The sequence below is a fragment of the Coptis chinensis genome, chromosome 9 (assembly GCF_015680905.1).
Source record: "Coptis chinensis isolate HL-2020 chromosome 9, ASM1568090v1, whole genome shotgun sequence".
In the NCBI taxonomy this organism is placed as follows: Eukaryota; Viridiplantae; Streptophyta; class Magnoliopsida; order Ranunculales; family Ranunculaceae; genus Coptis; species Coptis chinensis.
This window is the reverse complement of record NC_141464.1, coordinates 68,098,938-68,119,270: the sequence shown is the minus strand read 5'-3', so window position 1 is coordinate 68,119,270 and position 20,333 is coordinate 68,098,938. Positions and strand designations below refer to the sequence as shown.

At 38.6% G+C, this 20,333-nt stretch overlaps 1 pseudogene; it reads right to left on the bottom strand.

Annotated features, from left to right (window-relative positions):
- Positions 1-18,949: 18,949 nt before the first annotated feature.
- Positions 18,950-19,899, bottom strand: LOC147477577 (serine/threonine-protein kinase STN7, chloroplastic pseudogene; annotated as a pseudogene).
- Positions 19,900-20,333: the final 434 nt, after the last annotated feature.

The window sequence follows — 20,333 nt, the reverse complement described above, 5'->3', positions numbered from 1 at the left end:
TAAGGAGACAGAGAGATAGATTTTTTTATGTGGGTAAGGATTACCCGGGTGTTTGTAACTATGTGTGAGGTTCTGGATTGTTCCATGGATATAGTTCGTTATTATTTTCTATGATTCGCCGTTTGGGAATCATAGGTTGTCATTTACTATGACTGGCCCGTTTGGGAGTCATAGGTTGTATTTAATTGATTGTTGGAAATCCAAGAACTCACACATACATAACCAGCAGTTTTAAAGGAAAAACTAAATATATATTTATAGTATTTAGAAATAACCGGTAATACGAGTATATATTACATATCATGAGGGGGTTTAGAAAAGGAATTGTGAATTCCTATAAAGAAGGAATTGTTGTTGCGTATTTGGAGACGGCAGTTCATTCTAGGATTACAACTGTGGTGTACACTTTTCGAGGTGGTGGGCCATCTTTAAAGGGATGCATCACAGGATGTAGTCCGAGAATTCTTTTTCTACTTTTCTAGATAACCATGCTTGTACGTGTCACGCTGTATGGTGTTTAGCTTGTGTGAGGTTACATGTTACCTCGATGAGGTTTAGACGTGAGGAATGAGAGTTTAGTCCACTCCTGGACGTGGGTCAGGATCCTGAGCAGTCTGCAATTGTCGAACGGTTGACCACCGTAAGTTAGGTGACAGCCCGTATGGGGGTCGTGGTCAGAAGGCCCACCTGAGCCCTAAAAGCTTTGGGTTTTGTGTGTATGAACACAACAATGACATTTCAGCTCCCTGCCAGTAAAATCAGGAAAACAACGATGCATGGTTCTGCTTTGGAAGAAATCGCAAGACCGAGATATGCCTGGTGGTACCGGTCGAAATTACCCCTCACCATTCTAATAGGATGCAGTGGCCACAATAGTTGTATGATGATTGTGAAAACTCTATTTTGACTATTAAAGAAGCATGCTGATATGATTTATGCTAGTTAGTGATTTATTATAGGGCTTTTTAGACTTTGGTCCTAACCATACTTGGTTTATTAGGGTTTGGTCCAGAAAAGGTTGAATATTAGGGTTTAGTCCTAGTTTTGGTTTTTGACCGCCAGTCAACTGAGTTGACTGTGGTCAATCAGCTTGTATTTTCGAAATGGCAATAATACCCTCGCGTGTAATATCACGTGTGCTTCTATTTAATCAAATTAATTCGACACATGTCGACATCTGACTTCGACTTTCAATGTGGCCGTCAGATCTGAAATTTGCGCATCTCGAGAATACAAATGAGATTTTTTGTTTTGGATGTGAAATACAGACAGGTGAAATAAGGAGGGAAATGATCACTCACTCTCTCACTCTCTCTCTCGACTTCTCTCACAGAAACCCTAGCTCTCATGTGTGAAAACACCAAGTTTAACACTGGCATACAAACCCAAACAGCCAAACCAGCCCCTCTTCTTCTCTAACCACGAAATATGAAGAACCTCCATTGGAGTTGTTGATCGTTTTTTTTAATGATTTTCATCTAGTGTACTGTTGATCGTCGTTGTTTTATGGTTTTGAAGTTTGTGAGAGGTCATAATCGTTGATTTAAGGTCATCATCATCTTTGTCGCCATAAAATTGAAGGTTGTTGCTTAAAGGTTAGTTTTTATGTTAATCTTAGTAAAAATATAATTTTTATATAAAGTTGTATGATAAACATGAAAGTGTTAGCTTGATCTGTTGGAAAAATGGTGGCTTTTTCAGATGCTTCTTATAATTGTTATTGTTAATTTTCAGTAAAAGCGTGAATTAAAATGGTGGTTTGTTGTATTGCATGGTGCATGGCTTAGTCTATTGCCGCATTACACTTTAGAAAACATGGACTAAAACCTAATTTTTAACTATTCAGTTGGACTATGATTATATTAGGAAGTAATTACAAGTAGTTAACTCTATATGTGGACATGCGTAATTTGGGGTCTTTTCTTCTGTTTGTCTGAGAGTCTGATCCTTTGTTAGGAAGTAATAACATTTGGAATATGTTGTAAATGTTTGAAATTAGGAAGTAATAACATTTGGGATGGATATATTGTAAATGTTTGAAATTATATGCATTTGAATGATCTATATTTGCAAGTTTATATTTGTCTTGCATTAAATTGATTGAATGTAATTGTGAGAAGGGTCCCCTTGTTTGAATTGTTTCTTATTAACTGATTTATCCTATATGTTGTTTGTTTGTATGTTTGTGGAGGAGGAAGAATGGCCAATCCTTTGCTAGGTGTAAAGGAATTTGTGATACATTATGGTGGTAAGTGGGGAGAACTATTCCCCGGGAAGATAAAAGCTAGTCAATACAAGGGGGTGGTAAAGAGAGTGTGTGAAATATGATGGGGATGAGATATTTTTGCTAGATTTGCGAAAGGATTTGCAGAAATTGGTTGGTGAAGGAGTTAAGTTTGAGATTGCAAGTTTGATTGAAGGGAAGTTATGTAGCATAACCGTAAGACAAACATCGATGGATATGTGGGGTAAGCTTACACTTAAACAATACCACCTATTTGTCCTCCCACCTCCACCAACTGCTCCATAACTCTCCCCACCACTTGACTTCAACATCATCGCTTATAACTCTCCCCACCACTTGACTCCAAGCATCACTGCTCATAACTCTCCCTCACCTCTTGACTCCACCCCAACACAACTGCCCACAACACCCAAGAAACCTTTACAAGTCACCGAAGTGTTAGAAGATCACCTAGATTCAGTCCAGTTCCCATTGAAGTTCCCACTCAAAAACCTAATCGGTTCCCCACTCAAAAACCTAAACCAGTTCCCACTCAAAAACCTAAACCAGTTCCCACTCAAAAACCAAAACCAATGACACCTATAAGAAAGTCCAACAGGCTTAACATACTGAAAACTAAACCACTTGTAGGTCCCAATGGAGAGCCATTGGTCTTTGACATTTCTGATGATGAAGAAATTAGTGAGACACAAGCAAGAGAGGAGGTGATCGAGAATGTGGTTGAGGGGCACAATGGTGTTCAAAACCATCCGGGAATGATGTGCACTTGTCTCAATTAGATCCCCATTGATGATGGTTTCGACTTTCTCGAGAATATTAATGAGTTTCGAAGAATTGAATGAACCTGATGGTACTCATGTTGAAGTTATTGATGTGTTAGAGGAATTGAATCCTAATGGTAGTCATGGTGAAGTTGTTGATATGTTAGAGGATTTGAATCATAATGGTACTCATGCTGAAAGTGTTGATGTGTTAGAGGATTTGAATCATGATAAAAGGGATACTGAAGAGCCTTTGTATCAGTATGGTCAATATTTTGGGCCAGTTTTTGGTACTTGGCTGGATGTAGGGTATGATAGCACTGAAGAAGATAGTGATGAAGAGTATTGTCCTACAGGTAGTGATTACTCTGAGAATGAGTTAGATAATGATATTGATCCAATGATGGTTGATGAAGAAGTTCACAATTTAGAAGAAGAATTACAAGGCACTGTTTTGGGAAATTGGTCCATGGGAACAACAAATGTTTTCGAGATTGAGGACATGGCTAAGGTTTCTGACCCTGTTGAAGCTTCTAAAAGGTTTGGCTCGTGTGAGTTGAAGCCTAAAATGACATGGGCAACTGTAGAGGATTGTAGAGAGTTCTTCCAGACAATGGCAATTAAGCACAAGTTTAGTACACAACAAGTGAGAAATGACAGAGAGAGATACATTTTGGCATGCAAAGATCCTAGTTGTGAGTGGACTATAACTGCTACTCTTACCAGAAAAGACATGCACACTTTTGTTCTTAGAAACTATAATGATGAACATACATGTGAAGCTAGTGTGAAGAACAAGTTTACACAGGCTAGAGCACCATGGGTGGCTAAAGCACTTGAAAATAAGATGAGAGAGCATCCAGTTATAGACTAAGGATATACAAGCGAGAGATGTTTTTTCAAGTATGGAGTTAGCATATCATATTGGATTAGTTGGAATGCTAGGACATTGATGCTTGAAGTGATCAATGGCAATTATGAGGAGGGTTATAGACTAGTCCCAGAGATGTGTAGGCAGATTATAAAGTCAAACCCTGGTAGCCTTGCCAAACATTTTGTGAATGAAAAGAATCATAGTTTCATTGGCGTTGTTGTTAGCATACAAGTCATCACTTGATGGATGGTTGAATGGGTGTAGACCAATTGTTGGTATGGATGGCTGTTTTCTCAAAAGGCAAGTATGGTGGGTGTTGTTTAACCGCTATTGATTTTGGATGCCATGAATGGGATTGTCCCTCTTGGTTTTTTCATATGCAAAGGGAGAATGGGGATACATGGAGGCAGTTCTTATGTGAGATGAAGCCATTTCTTGACATGCATAAAGACAAGCTTACCTTCATCAGTGACAGACAAAAAGGATTAATAAGTGCTGTTGATGAGTACTTTCCAGATTCAAATCACAGGTAATGCCTAATAGGTGATGTTGTTTTTTTGTATATGTATATGCTGTTTTTGTATATGTATATGTTGTATATGCATAATAAGCCATTTTGTTTGTATATGTTGTTTATTTGGTCATAATGATAATATGTATATGTTGGTTTTCTTCCAGGTATTGCTTCGGACATATGTATAAGAACTTCAAAAAGAATTTTGGCGGTGAATTATGGGAGAATCTAGCTTGGGGTGCAGCTAAGGCATATAAACAACAAGAACTGATAAAGATATTGGGTGTTATCAACAAAACAAACAGTAAAGCTTTGGATTGGTTAGACACTGAGCCAAGGAGTTGTTGGGCTAGGGCACACTTTGATTGGACATCAAAGTGTGATGAGTTAACCAATAATTTCAAAGTGAAAGCTTCAATTCACGGATATTATCACAAGATCGAGAGATAAACCATTGGTTCATTTTATGGATAAGTACAACCTAAATTTGCTGCAAATGGTCTATGATAGAAGGGAATTGGCATTGTCATTGATGCCTGGTGAAGTTGTACCAAATGTGTTGTTCATGATAAAAAAGAGAGAGTTGAGATACAATTGGTATGAGATAAAGGGTGTATCAGATGTTGAATACTTAGCAATCAACACCAAGACTGGGACTAAGTACAATGTTGATATTGGCAAACTTCAATGCTCTTGCATTGAGTGGCAAATGTCGGGGAGTGCCTTGTGTACATCTTTGTTGTAGTCCTTAGACCAAGGAGGCCCGATTGTGCAAGGTAATTAAGTAATGGGGTTCCCCTTAAGTGATTTACTTCATTGCATATTGTTTTAATTTGTTTTGTTTTGTTATTAATTAAGTCCATTTTTTTACAGGTATTGTAGTCCATATTTTAGTGTGGAGGCATTGAGCAACTTATGCAAATTATCTTTATCCACTTGATAATATTGAGGTGGCCGAGAAATAGTAAGTCTATACTAGTAGGGAACTTTCATAACTCCCTATAACTTATTAGTTACTTATACAAGAAAGTCCACTTGCTTACTTATATAGTAAGTCCACTTGATAACTTATTGCTTACTCTATACAGGAAAGCCCATCGGAATTGGTTCTACCTCCCGAACACACTAGAAAGTTTTGGAAGGCCAAAAAACAGAGAATTAGGGTGAAGATGAACCACTTAAGACTCATAGAAAATGAAAAGTGTGGAACACACGGTCACAATACCTTGACTTGTGACGCAAGAAAGAAAGGAGTTCATGGCAAGAGAGGGAAGGGTAAAGGCCAAGGTAACTTTTCATTGTTAACAAATGAGTATTTAAAGTTAGTAATGGTAGTTAACTAATGAGTAATGATTTAGTTGAAGGTGGACAAGACCATCTTGAACCAAAGATCCAACAACAACCACCAAAGCAACATGTTCCACCTGAAGAAGCCAATAGGAGAGGGAGGAAAAGAAAGAGTGCTCCACTACAACAAGAACAACAAGTGGAACATGAAGCACCACAAGTAGCTGAAGGAGGAGTTAGAGCAAGGAGCACAAGGCCAAGAGGAGGAAGAACACCAGCAGCAGAAGTTGAACTTGAAGCAGCTACAGCACTAGAAGGAGGGGTTAGAGCAAGGAGCACAAGGCCAAGAGGAGGAAGAGCACCAGCAGCAGAAGTTGAACCTAAAGCAGCAGCAGCACCAGAAGGAGGAGTTAGAGCAAGGAGCACAAGGCCAAGAGGAGGAAGAGCACCAGCAGCAGAAGTTCAACAGGAAGCAACAATAGCAGCAGCACCACCACAAGATGAAGAATCCAGAGGAGGAAGTAGAAGGCCAAGAGGACCAACACCAGGCACAGGAGTGAGGACAAGGGGTTTATATAGGCTGATGTTTGGAGATGACAATGTACCAACACCTTCAACACCTCCAATGAATTTAAGTCGAGAGTGTAGAGCCACTTAGTCGACATAGTGAAAGCAAATCCAAGATGAATGTTGTTGTGAAAACAAACTCTTTATCATTTCAGAGTTTTAGTTTTAGTTACATTTTGGTACTTATGCTATTGGTGCGGTGTACTTTTGGATTTGTAATGCTATTTTGGGATTAGATGTACTTTTGGATTTGTAATGCTATTTTGGGATTAGATGTACTTTTTGATTTATAATGCTATATTTTGGTATGAAATTTGTCCAGTTAATGTCCTCTGCTATGTTTTGTTTGAAATTTCTCAATGTTATGCTATTTGGAGTACCAACAACAATAATAGATCGAGATAAGTAGATTAACAAACATTAAGCAACAATAAAGACAAGATGGGACATGGACTCAAATATCTCTAGAAGAAGAACAACAACATTGGAAGAACAACATTAAAAACATTAAAAACACTAGAAAAACATTAAAACATCTGCAACAAAAATGTACATGTGACCAACAAGGCAATGCAAACGTCTGCAACAAAATGTAGACAAACCGACATAGTATCCTACTACCGGACATGCTTCCTTCAAAATACAAAATGACAAAGACATAACAAACCCTATGGGTACCCCACAACGCAACAACACTCATGCCCACAAACATCACAATTAATGACAAGTGTGACCTCCTTCTCAATGCGTTAGAAATGAGAAGCCGGTTATCGCCAGTAGTTAGTTGAACCTTATTGAAACATCCAACCCAATCACAAATAGAGCCATAACTCAAGTACTTTGCCGATTTATCTTAGGACTTGTGCAAATCCATAATGCCTCTACATTTTTCCATATTGCATCTCTTTTTAGGTATGGACACTTAGAAATTTTGTGTGGTATTCTTGGTAACATAGCCGACATATCTGTGAAAACCAAGATTATATACAAGTTAGACTTTGATACATAAATAAGGCCATCTTTTAGGACTTGGTCCCCATCGTTACTTGAAAATTAGAGCTTAGTCCTACTTGTCACCATTAGAATTTTGAATTTTGAAGGTGAAGAGGTAGAAAAAAGTGTACACTGTGGGCAACAAAAAGTCTTGTGAGAGGCTCCCCCATATTTCCTTCGAGGTGAGATTTGCAAAGGATGAAATGGTCGATTTGGTTTCTCTTATAGAGAGGACCACCAATGGATCTATTGTTTTGGCCGTTGATTTATTTGTTAGCTAGATTTGTGACACATGGCAAGTCAATTTCAGTGAGATTCCAACGGCAACTTTAGTTATTCACGTGATATTACACGCGAGGGTATTATTGCCATTTCGAAAATACAAGCTGATTGACCACAGTCAACTCAGTTGACTGGCGGTCAAAAACCAAAACTAGGACTAAACCCTAATATTCAACCTTTTCTGGACCAAACCCTAATAAACCAAGTATGGTTAGGACCAAATTCTAAATATCCCTTTATTATATAGTCACGATATTTGGATTATTATGATGGAAAACCTGCATGTTTTAAATGTTTTGCTATAAGTAGACTATTTATTGGTTATATGTGTTTCTACTAGGCATAGTTGTTTTGCTCATCCTACATTAACATTTTCAGACGAGCCAGTTGCGGAGGAGACTATCCCTACCACTAGTGAAGATGGTTACGGGGATTTAAGTGGTTTTCCTTATGCTTGACGAGGGATAGAGTCAAGTTATTTTGTGGTATAGAGCGAATCTAGCTCATTTTGTTGTATAGAGAGAGACTAGTTCATTTTTGGTTATATATAGAGAGCCAGTTCATTTTGTTGTATTTAATCGATGTATTTGGGCAACGGTTCTCACTTAAACAGTTTTGTAGATATATAGATATATCCCTGTCGTATATAAAGTTAAGAATAGTATATATATGGTTGTTGGAAGGGTGAATTATGAGATTTACAGGTTATGACAGGTTTTAAGTATAAGAAACGTTGATTAAACAAAGGAAACTCCGCCGAAATTTCAATAGAATTGTGATAGTGATTGCCTCAAGATTCATCTCCACGTCCTCGGGATGTGTGATTGGTCTCAGGGCGTGACATGTCAACAGTCTCACGGACTTCCAACCCTCATCTGAAGAAGAGATCACTCAATCTTGCATAGACCAATTTATGAAATTTATCTTACATGGCGAGCTCCCAACAAAAGCAAGGAATGCTCATGCCATACAATTTTGAGCTCCTAGATACACCGTAATCAACGGACGATTGTTCCGTAAATCCAAAGGAAGACCCCACCTAAGGTGCATAACTCCACGCGAAGGCCAACTCATCTTCGACAAAATTCACAAAGGCGAATGTAGCAACTATGCAGGAGCAAGATCTCTGGCTCATAAAGCAATTGCCCAAGGGTATTATTGGCCAGGCATGCACATCATATCGAGGCAAAAAAGTATGTTATCAAATGCCTCCAATGTCAAATATTTGGTCACAACCACCTAAGTCCAGTACGGGAGTTGATTAACATAGCCAGCCCGTGGCCTTTTCATATGTGGGGGCTAGACATCATGGGACCATTTATCCCACAAAAGAAAATAGGACTCAGCTCAAATACGTCCTTGCAACCACATATTACTTCACCAAATGGGTTGAGGCAATCCCACTTTTTCAAGTCAAGGAAGTCCACATCATTAACTTCATATGGACCAACAAGGTTTGGTCTATCCTACACCCTCATCATGGACAACATAACCTAATTTGTCGGCACACAAGTCAAGACATTCCTACAAAAGTGGTGCATCACTCAAGCATTTTCTACACCTAGATATGCACAAAACAATAGCCAAGCAGAGGCCACAAACAAATCCATCAAAGAGAATCTCCAAAAACAGTTGGAGAGCAAGAAAAGCCAATGGCCAGAACAACTCGAGAACATCTTATGGGCATACAGAACAACAGCCCGAGCCAGTGCTAACGAGTCTCCTTTCACACTTTGCTTCGGAACAGAAGCAGTAATACCATCATAACTTACAATCACAACTACACATTCTGACATCGTCAAATCAGGAGAAAATGACAATATCTTATCCTAAGAAGTCGACCTCCTGGAAGAGCACAGGGAAACTGCTGCAATATCCCTAGCTCGGTACCACCAAACCATTCAACAATCTTGCAACAAGAAGGTCATCCCAAGTTCTTTCCAAGCTGGCGACCTAGTCCTCAAAAGGTCCTTAGCACCAGCCAAGCTTGACCCAACTTGGGAAGGCCCATACATAGTTCATAGAGTTGTTGGAAATGGATCTTACTGGATCAAAACTCAGCTCGGTGATGTGCTTCCCCGACCTTTGAATATAGCTCTACTCAAGCGTTTTTACCAATAATTTTTCTCCAGATGTATCAATCAATATGAATAAAATTTCATCAGCATTTCGCATATAAATGTTCTCCTTGCATTACATGAGTACCACGCATCTTGCACTCGCAGCCCGATCTAGGATATCAAAGTAACCGACCTAACACCAACGCTAGGATTAAGCACGACTCAACTATAATTACCACACAAAGGTTAATTATCAATCAAATTCAATCCACGGTCCCCCAAAAGGACCGCAAATCAACTTAACACTAACACCAGGGTTAAGCACGATTCATCTATAATTGCCATGCAAAGACTAATTATCAGTCAAATCCAATCCAAGGTACCCCCAAAAATACCACAAGTCAACTTAAGGAAATTGAAAAGGTTAAGTTTGACTCAACTATAATTACCACTCAAAGGCTAATTATCATTCAAAAATCAATAAGAAGTTTCCCCAAAAGGAACCACTTCATCAATCTACACACACCTAAGGACACGAAGAAACCTAGGTACCAACTACGCGCATCTATCAGGTCGTACAAAAATACTTAAAACCTAAAAGCATCAGACAATCTACCAAAACATGATAGGTCGTCGAATCTACTACTATGCAGGACAAGTCCTCAAATAAACAAGACACAAGAGAAGCAATCACATTCATACAAAATTCACTTACAATCTCATTTCGAAACAAGTAAGTAATTTAAATACTTTACTTACTACAAATTTGGTTAGATACTAGAGGCCCCCAAGTTATCTTGGGAAAACGACCTCGGTATCCCTATAAAAAATAGAAGTTATCAGTATCAACAACAAAAAGAAAATATAGTTCAAAAACTTCATCCATAATCAAACATATCACAAGAAGAACAAAATTAGTTAACATGAGATAGATGCTCCACATTCAAGGGGCCCAGATTGCAGCCCTCTTCACCAACAGAGCCACTAGCCGGATCACCACTTGCATTAGGCACTTCAGTGGCAGCATCCTCAGTTGGTTCAGCCGCTGGAGCAACACTCAGGTCGGTTGGTAGATCAGATCGTCTACTAGAATCTATAACAGTACTTTCTATAGTTATTGTTGCAGCCTCACTTTCAACAAACCTTTTCATGGTCTTGTACTTACGTTCTAGTTCCATATAATCATCCACTAGAATGTAGACATCGCCTCTCTCCACCAGATCAACCAGGTTGTTGTACTCCTTCTGGACTTGTTCAACAATGGCCTGCGATTGTTTGCTCTCAGCAATCCAATGTGCTACCTCCACTCTTGAAGAGTCAAGAGATGGCTGCAATAAAGCCACTTTCCCAGCCAAATCTCCGACTTGAGCCCTCAGCCCCACCACTTCAACTCGTTCAACCTCTTGCACAGCCACCAATTTATCATAAGCCTCCTTGGCAACCTCCAGCTCCTTCTTGTACAGGTCAGAAATAGTTGTCATCTCTCTCAACTTCCTATACATCGCTAAAACCTGACAATACAATAAAGTAAGTCAGGAGTCAATATCACAAAGTACAAAACAAATCGTAGGTCAGAGATATACTTACAAAACACATTAAGCGATCCATGTCTTTCAAGTTTGCCTCCAAATCCTTCCCATTTTCCAGTGCATGTCTATCTCCATCTAGGGCAATACTCTCCAACAACCCATTAGCAACCAAGGACAATTTGAAACTACAGTCCTTCTGTCTCACCAGTCGTAACAAACCAGTCACAGGGTCATAGTAGGTAACCATCCTATCCAGAATGTTAGGCCTACCTCCCTCGTCATATTGGGAAGCTGTAACGCCCGTATTTTTTAAATACGTATTTTTCTATTTATTAATTAATTAAATTATTTATTTTAAAAATTGGCCCGGATTGGACTCGGGATCGTGGGGCCTGGTTTTGGGCCCGAAGTTCAGGTTGGGCTTGGGTTTCGGACCCAAGTATATAAACACATTTTTCTAGAAAATAGGGTTGAGAGAAAATAAAATAATGAAAATGGAGGCGAGATGAAAATTTGGATTTTGGAAGGTGGAGCCGACGGCTCGGACTACGAGGGATTCATGGAGTGTTTAAGACAGTGAGTAGAGTTAACTCTCACCACTACTAGAACTATGATTTGCATCCGTTTTAGTATGTACGATTTTCTTTGTCGATATGTTTAGATTTTGGTAAAACCGGTTATAGTCTTAGATGTTGGAACTTCGAAAGAGTTCGATTGATGGTAAGCGCAAGGAACGGAGAAATAGTCTCTTTATCCGGTCGAGTGTGATACTCACGGTGGTGCGTTTTTGTTATTTGAACTTGTTGGTTTAAAGATCGCTCAAATATTGTCCGGACCTTTTTGATTTGCACCTTTGACTTTATGAATTTTATTTGTGTTGATTGGTGTCTGGGTCTTTGGAAGACTTCGGAGAAGTCGTCAATGGAGGCGAGCCCCATTAGAAATCGGTCCTGCATGTTTTTATGAACCGGTATGTTTGAGGGGTCATTGGAGCTTGGAGAAAGCTTGAACCATCGTTAATGGCGCATCGCCATTCTCGAAGCCTCTTGAAGGGTTTGATATTTGTGTTTATTTGGTGGTGTTTGAACTGTTTTTGGTTGTGGGTTGTTTGATGATGTTGGGTGGTAGTGGGGATGGTTAGAAATTTGTCGATTCGAGCTCCTCGGAGAGAAGCCATTAATGGCGGTCGGCGGTTTCGAGATCTAGTTTTGGCGATGTGGGGATCTAAGGATTTGAGGTGTGTGGGTTAATTAATGTTGCTTGGTTTTCAAAGAGGAGTGAAACCATTTGGAAGGAGGAGATGAGGGGTGGTATTTCGAAGCCGTTTTGGCCGGAGTATGGAGGAAGATGACCTAAAATTGGGCCGGGGCTTGGGCTTGGGCGAAGGGGTTAAGTTTTGGGTTGGGCCAAAACTCTATTAGTTGGTTTTGGGTCCGATTTTAGTTGGTTTTGTTTAGGGCCTTTTCCATTAGTCTATGGGCCCGTTTCCTTTGTTTTCTTTGGGCGGTTTGATTAAATTTTAGGCCGAACCCATTTGTATTTGTGGACCAGTTTAACTTAACTGTTTTTGGGCCCGTTTCTAATATTGCTTGGGCCAGTCCATATAATTTAATATAGATCCCATTTGGGTCGGGTAAAATTAATAAGTTGGTTTTAGACTTTCGGGTTCTAAGGTTTGGGCTTGGCCAGTTGGGTCCGAACCATGACCTTGGTCATGAGCCCGTGGGCCATGCACCTTTGACCTTAGCCATGAACTTGTCGAACATGGAAACGACAGTTTGACTTTGACCATCGACCGTTGACTTTGATAGTTGACTTTGACTTTTGACCATGACATGTTGACTTTGACTTTGACCTTAGCCATGAACCTGTCGAACATGGAAACGACAGTTTGACTTTGACCATCGACCGTTGACTTTGATGGTTGACTTTGACTTTGACCATGATGTGTTGGCCCTTGACTGTTGACTTTGACCGTTGACTTTGACTGTGGAATGTTGACTTTTCTAGTTTTTCACATATTTGATTATATAAAATATTGTCGCTATTATATAACTTGGTTGGTCATTATCTAATTTAGATTTGACGTGAGTAGTGTGTAAAGCATATATATATTGGGCTTTGATTGTGGACTGTGGACTGTTTATTTGTGCTACATTTTATGTGTATATTATATGGACACATATAGTAATAAAATGCTTTGTGGAAGCTTTGGTATAATTTGGTGGTCATTATCTAAGAAAGATTTGACCTTGATGTTGTGTATTTTTGACACGTGACGATATTGAGATGTTAGGAGATATTATATTCCTAATACGTTATAATAAAAATGTATGCGATACGTTGAAGCATTGTGACATGATATAATATGCTGGGATAGTTATATTAATGCAATATCTTGGAGAAATGTATATACACTCCATTATTATATATGTGAGATGCTACTATGAGGTAGCATAGTATTGGTGAATATTTGCCCACGGGAGTGTGGTGTAGTGCAATAATATATTGGCACGTGAAAGTACGAAAGTGACTATGAGATATAATTGAGATGTTTCTAGATATTGTGGCTTAGTGCAATAAGGCAATTGACCTGCACGTGATATAGTAGATATGATTATGAGTCATTAATGTATGACACCTGAATAAATTTAAATAGCGAAAATCCTAGAACCTGACTACCACAACTCATGTGATTGACCCTTCTGGCGTTTCAGTTAATCTGAATGGCCTTCGGGCGGCCCTTCTGGCGTTTCAGTAAAGCTGAATGGCCCTCCTGGCGTAGCCGAATAGTGGCTTGATTATTCCGTTCGCAAAATAGAACGATGATGCGCAATATTTTATGCCGAATAGTGGCATTGCTTACATAGATTTGGCTTCCGTGTGAGGATTTACCTGGTGTGCGGCATCCCGCTCAGGGTAGTTACGCACGGAGTGGCTTATTATGTAAAGGGAGGCATGGATGTACATGTTCGGGCGTTCAGGTTCGCGATTGTGGTAGCCAGGGAAACTAGGTAAGACATAGATACGACGTGATTTTAGGAACACACAAAGAAAGCCTGAAATAATCTAATTATGGTAATATGTTTGGTTGGTCATTTGTTTAGTTAGAACCTAAGGCGCCTCGATGGAGGAACTACATGCCTTATTTATGATGTGTATAGTTTGTTGTGTGGTTAGTGGGAAGTTAAGGCGCCTCAGTGGAGGAACTACCTGCCTAGATTATTGAACTTAAGGATGTTGTATTAGTCGTTGAAAGTTAAGGCGCCTCGGTGGAGGAACTAACTGCCGTATGGTTTGTGTATATATATGTATAGTATATGTTGTATTTTAGGCTACTCACACGGCATTGTTTATAATGTTGACCGATTTGCATGTTTGCTTATCGGGTGTGTTCATTCAATGAACATAGTTGATAAGTTTTGACAGTTTAGTGTTGAAGAAGGTTGGTCAGCCGCTTGTGGTTTCGCGTTAGCATTCAGATTTCGGGATGTATTTTGTTTTCCCTTAAGGTGATATAGATTTTCAGCCTAGACAATGTATTTGTACTTTCTTTGTAATTTTAAATAAGGAGTTATTGAAAAGAGATTTGTAACCTAATCTTATTTGTAAATTTTTGTAATGAAGATGACCATTGTTTTTAAGTTAAAATTTTTATTGGTTTTAATTATCCGCAAATTTTAAATTGTTTATGGGTTTTTGGGAGTGGAGAGTGCGTCACACTTCGGAGATCGAAGAGTCGGGGACAAATAATATTTTTTCCGAATTCTGTCGAAATTCGGGGTGTGACAGAAGCACTCCTATCCCCTCTACACTTATGGGTAATACGCTCAACATCACTAGCCTTCTTCTTACCCTTACCATCCGCCACAGCAACATCAGCTGCCAACTCCTTCAAACCCATTATTTTGAGAGGAGCCCAACCTGATGAAGAACATCCACCCCTAATAGCAGGTCGTTTTTCACTCTCAGCCTCAGGTCGCATTCTCTTAGCCCTTTCTGGCTCACCACCTTCAGTTCGTCTCTTCAACATAGGCTTTCGAACTGAAAAAATACCCGCACCTCCCTCCCCATCTCATCTGGACACATCACGACTACCAGCAGCATCACCACCTTTTGAACTCCTCCCCCTAGCATTTGGCCTTTCATCTCTCTCCATTTTAGCAGCTAAATCCGAATCAAAATCAACACAAATCAACCGAGAAACCCTCTTCTTCTGCTCATCCTTCTTCAAGTTTATCTTCGCACCACCTCATCTTTTGAAGTAGTGTGCAACCTCCTCCAATAAAGACGCTTTTTCTTCCCAACTCAGCCTAGCAAACTCTTCAATAGCTCCCGTACAGGTACGACCACAAATTACGACATCTGCAAAACAAACAAACGTCAAAACGTAATCATATCAACTCGTAACCACAACAAACGACCTACACATGAAAATGACCCACACAGATGATGACCTACCATCAGTCCTCACACAACGATTATCCAAAACACATCCAGGAGGACAATAATTCCCCATAATCAACAGAGGCCTACGCCACCATTTCTCCTTACTCACACCAACAATCACCGATGATTTACCCCTCATCACTTGTAAGCCAAAGTTCATAGCAGAAGACATTTTCACAGAGAAATGCTCTAGCACATCAGACAAACAAATATTGTAACCCCTCTGTCTTAACAGATCCAAAACATGAAACACCCTCCAACTATTACCCACAAATTGCAAAGGTGCCTTCCCACAGAAGTTCAGAACGTCCAAGGTCAGATGTGAGAATGACAGCCTTAACCCAGCCTTCAGTTGGTCATACGTAATCATAACCCCACCATCTCGAGGAACATAGTCTGAACAAAAAATGTTCTTCTCACTACTCAGATCGTATATCATCAGATCGGGAATCTCCATCCCAAACTCCCTTCTCAAATCCCCAAAATTATCAAACACTGACCTAGGTATCACCTCCTAAGTCATCGTCTCCAATGAGGAAGACGATGACGCCTCATCTTCACTACGACCCCTAACAACACCACTGTCACCACTCCTTTCCATTTCCCTCAATTCAAACATCCCTACCTCACCACTCATGCTTTCAGAAGTAATAGACATCGAATTTTTCGTTTTAACAAAATCAAAATCACAGACAAGAAAAGAAAGACAAAAGCACGCACCTGTTTTGGAGAAGAAGAAGATGGCTAGTTTAAGTTTTTCTTTCTTTACAACTGATGGCAACTGAAAAGTCTTGGCAAACGAACTGACTAATAACTGTACAAAACCCAAAAGAAAAATTGGCGTACCTAAAAACCCAAAATCATTACATATACTGACCACACCAACAAAAACGGCTTGACTTGGGCCCACGAATTAGAAATCCCTTTTTACCGCATAATTTCCAAAATTTTCGATTTTCAAAAGCTCACCAGCTATGCAACACATGTTCAATGTTTCAACTTTATTCTTTTCAAACCATCTCATCCTAACGAGTCAAACAACCTGTAAAGAATAAAGGGGGCTTTGTAAGTACCCTCCGTTCTCAGACGTTCACTACATCACACGTGTCCAACCTATCAGGTCGTATCCTCACAGCTCGTATACCACCAGGACGTACCACGCCACCAGGACGTAACCATGACCCAAACTCAAGTCGTCCCAAATATCAAATACAACCATACATGGAAACAAATGATCTACCGTGATCCTGAAGCTCAATCAACACACTAATGAAGGAGACATTTATTTTGTAACAGCAGGAATAATGGCGAATCATCAAGAGAGCACAAAATATGGATCTACATTTGACAACGACCTGAAGCAAATAAAGAAAGTCAGACCAAATATCTATAAGTAGAGAGAGATGAACTACGAAGGCTTGATTCAAGTTCATGCAAGAAACTTGATATGTAGGCAACTCTTATCCCAAGCAAGAGTGTAGTCATTCCCCATCAACCTTAACATCAGGTCGTAGGTAGAAAACCACATATCTACAATAGTATATTAGTCTTTCTAGTCTAAGTGCATGGTGCTGGATGAGGGTATTAGTTTTTTCTACATGATCAGTGTTCTGAAAAAGATTAGCTTCATTAAAAAAGAAAGTAGTGATCTATCTAATTAAAAATTCTAATATAGAACTCCAATAAATCTTAGTTGTTCTTGTTTATTTGATCTATCTAATAAAAACTTCTGAAATATGTGAAACATTAGCAATTTTTAACTATCCTAAAATGGTTCAAAAGATATTCCAGATTGAATCACATGCATGATCATCATATTCGTATATCATAACACGATTCACTTGAAATAAAACTTGAGACATTTTTGAATATATAGTTTCTCTTTGTTGCCCAGAAATTGAGAGTTAATTTGATGTATGATTGAAGAATGGAGAGGTGTTGGATCAATCTAAGTGAAAGTCATCGATCTGCCATGGCAATTTGAAATTTTATCTAAAGAGCACATGTTTTGATTTTTAAGAATTGGGTATTGCAATTCAAATTAAAAAAGATTTTGATTTCCCTCTTATTTCTATTGGATATACACCAAATATATGTCAGAGATGCTATTAAAATGAAGCAGTTAACGGGTGTTAGTTATGGGTTAGGGGTATGTTGTTATTTTTTAGGGCGACCAAAATCAATCCAAAAAGAACAACAATATTTTAGTAAGATTTTAATAAAAATTAATGTACTTTTTTTTTTGTAACAAATTAATTTTGTTAAATGTCTTCCATCAAATAAATAAATTTATGCGATTTTTTTTTAAGTTGAAAATTTGAGAATTCACCAATATTTGTGAGTATTGAATTTGAAATGCAAATACTTTTAGAATGGTAAAAAAAATATAAAAATAATATTTATATTTATTTTGTATTTTTTCAGGGTAAAACCAAAAACTTTTTTTTTTTTTTTTTTTTTTTTTTTGAAACTGTTAAGGGTTTAGACAGACCCGACTTTTGCATTATTTGGGTTCTAAACCATGTTTTTCTAACTAGAGTTGCGTGGTTAGGATTATTTACGGCGGAGTAAATAGGCTTGCCTTTGTTATTCAGATTTTGGGTTTAATCTCCCTGGTTGATACATAACCAGCATAAAAACCCCCTCTAACCGAACACATGCATAAAACATCCCTATTATTTAAAACATAACATTAAAGCCAAAACAGACCAAAATACCCCTGTAAAAACCGGGGTGACGTCATCAATCTTTACTTATAATTTCGACTTAAGGACAAACCGGGCTGACGTCATCCTATATAAATTTGTATTTACATATGACAATATAAAATTACACAGTCTTCTTAACCTATTTAAATTTAAATTTTCATATGAAATTTTTTTTCATAAGAAAATTTAAATTTATATTTACATATGAAAATTCATATTTACATAACCTGTGTCACCGGTCAGATGTCAGAAAAAACGTCTATGAAATTTCATATTTGCATATGTAAATTTGTATTCACATATGTAACTTCATATTTGCATATGCAAATTCATATTTCCATAACCCGCGTCACTTGGTTAGAACTCAAATGTCAAAAAAACGTCTATAAAAATTCAGTGACTATAAATATAGTTTTACAAAATGTGTCTATATAACATCAAAATGAGCAATCAAATATATTATATATTGCTTCTTGAACGTGCCCATCACCAAAATAGAGATTTGCCATAAAGGAGCAGATGTATTCACTACTATAGTTACTCATGAAAAAGCAAAAATCCTGATAGCAGGTTATTTAAATACAAGATGAGATGACCACAATTTAGCTAGACTTTAAGTATTCCATGCTGTATACAAATGCATGGGAACAAAACACTAATACAAATCAGAATGATAGAATTCAGCACACATATCTTCTACAAGCTTGCAACTGAATATTCAATTGCAATATTGGCGAGTACTCCGTAAGAAATTTGAACCTCAGCTCACGGGGGAAGCAGATAAATGGAGCAGCGCCACCAAGGCCAGCTGGACGACAAGAAAGAGGAGCTTGAACAGGTTCTCTCTCCAATCCCTTCGGCAAGTCTTGGGCCTCTTTAAGAATCATTGCTTCAACCTGATATCGTTTGCACTTACTAATTATGGACTGAACGAATTCTGCATATACACTCTGATTATTTTGACACAATTTCCATAATGGCTAATTCTTCAAGCCACAATTTAGATGCGTATGTATTAACAGTTGTAGTGATAGTTTAATACATTGTATTTTATTATATGGAAATTCTTTACACCGCATGAGATCCACTAGTGTCGTGTCACCTTCAAATCGCCATATGAGCCAATATTCGTCTCCTTTCTTTGATGATTTCTCAAGAAAGCCATACACAAAATCAGCACAGCTATTTGCACAAGCCCGTCGAACACGCTCATTCATCCATATCTCCACCGCACCATATTCACTAGCCCTTTTCAACACCAAACCTCCTTCCTTCGAACCACGTTTCTTAGTTAACGAAACTTTATTAACCACACCAAAAGCTCCTTCACCCAACTTCTTTCCCAGCTGAAAATCATCCTGCAGAGACCATAACCCAATCCAAAATCACAACTGCCACTTACAACAAAACTCCATGATGCCTCAGAACTAAATCAAACCTTTCTAGAAGTGGGTTTGAAAAACCTCTCAACAAAAGCAAGAACAAACATATCCCAAAAACCAGGAGCGACACCAGGTGTAGCCCAAAGATAAGATAAAGTGCCCAAAGCTAAAACAACACCAGGAGCAGTAATAGTTAAAGCATTTGATCTTGGAAGTGTACTTCTATAAATAATATCACCACATTCCATAACTGTACATGGAAGTCCCACACCAACTCTAACAAACAGATTATGAACTAAGTCTGCTACTACCAGCTCTGGAGTTGCTGAACTGATTGTTGATAATGGTTTGGAATTTGAGATTGAGTTTATTTTTTTTTGAGTTTTGAGGATATGGGTATTTGATCTGTAAGGAGAAATGTTTGTTTTTCAAGTGGGGAAGAAGAAAAAGTGTGGTATTTTTCAAAATGGTGCCGAACCAGTTCTTCCCACTCTAAAAGACTCCATCTTTACCGTTGCCATTATACCAAAAATAGCTCTCCCCTGCTTCCGCGTGATACCATGAACCGATCAGTTGTTGAGAGTTGAGATTTGAAACTTGGAACCAAACCCATTTGTTTTAGGTTGGTTCGATCCTTGACTCTGTGTTCTCTTTTTTTCTTCATCAACAAAGTCAGCCGAAT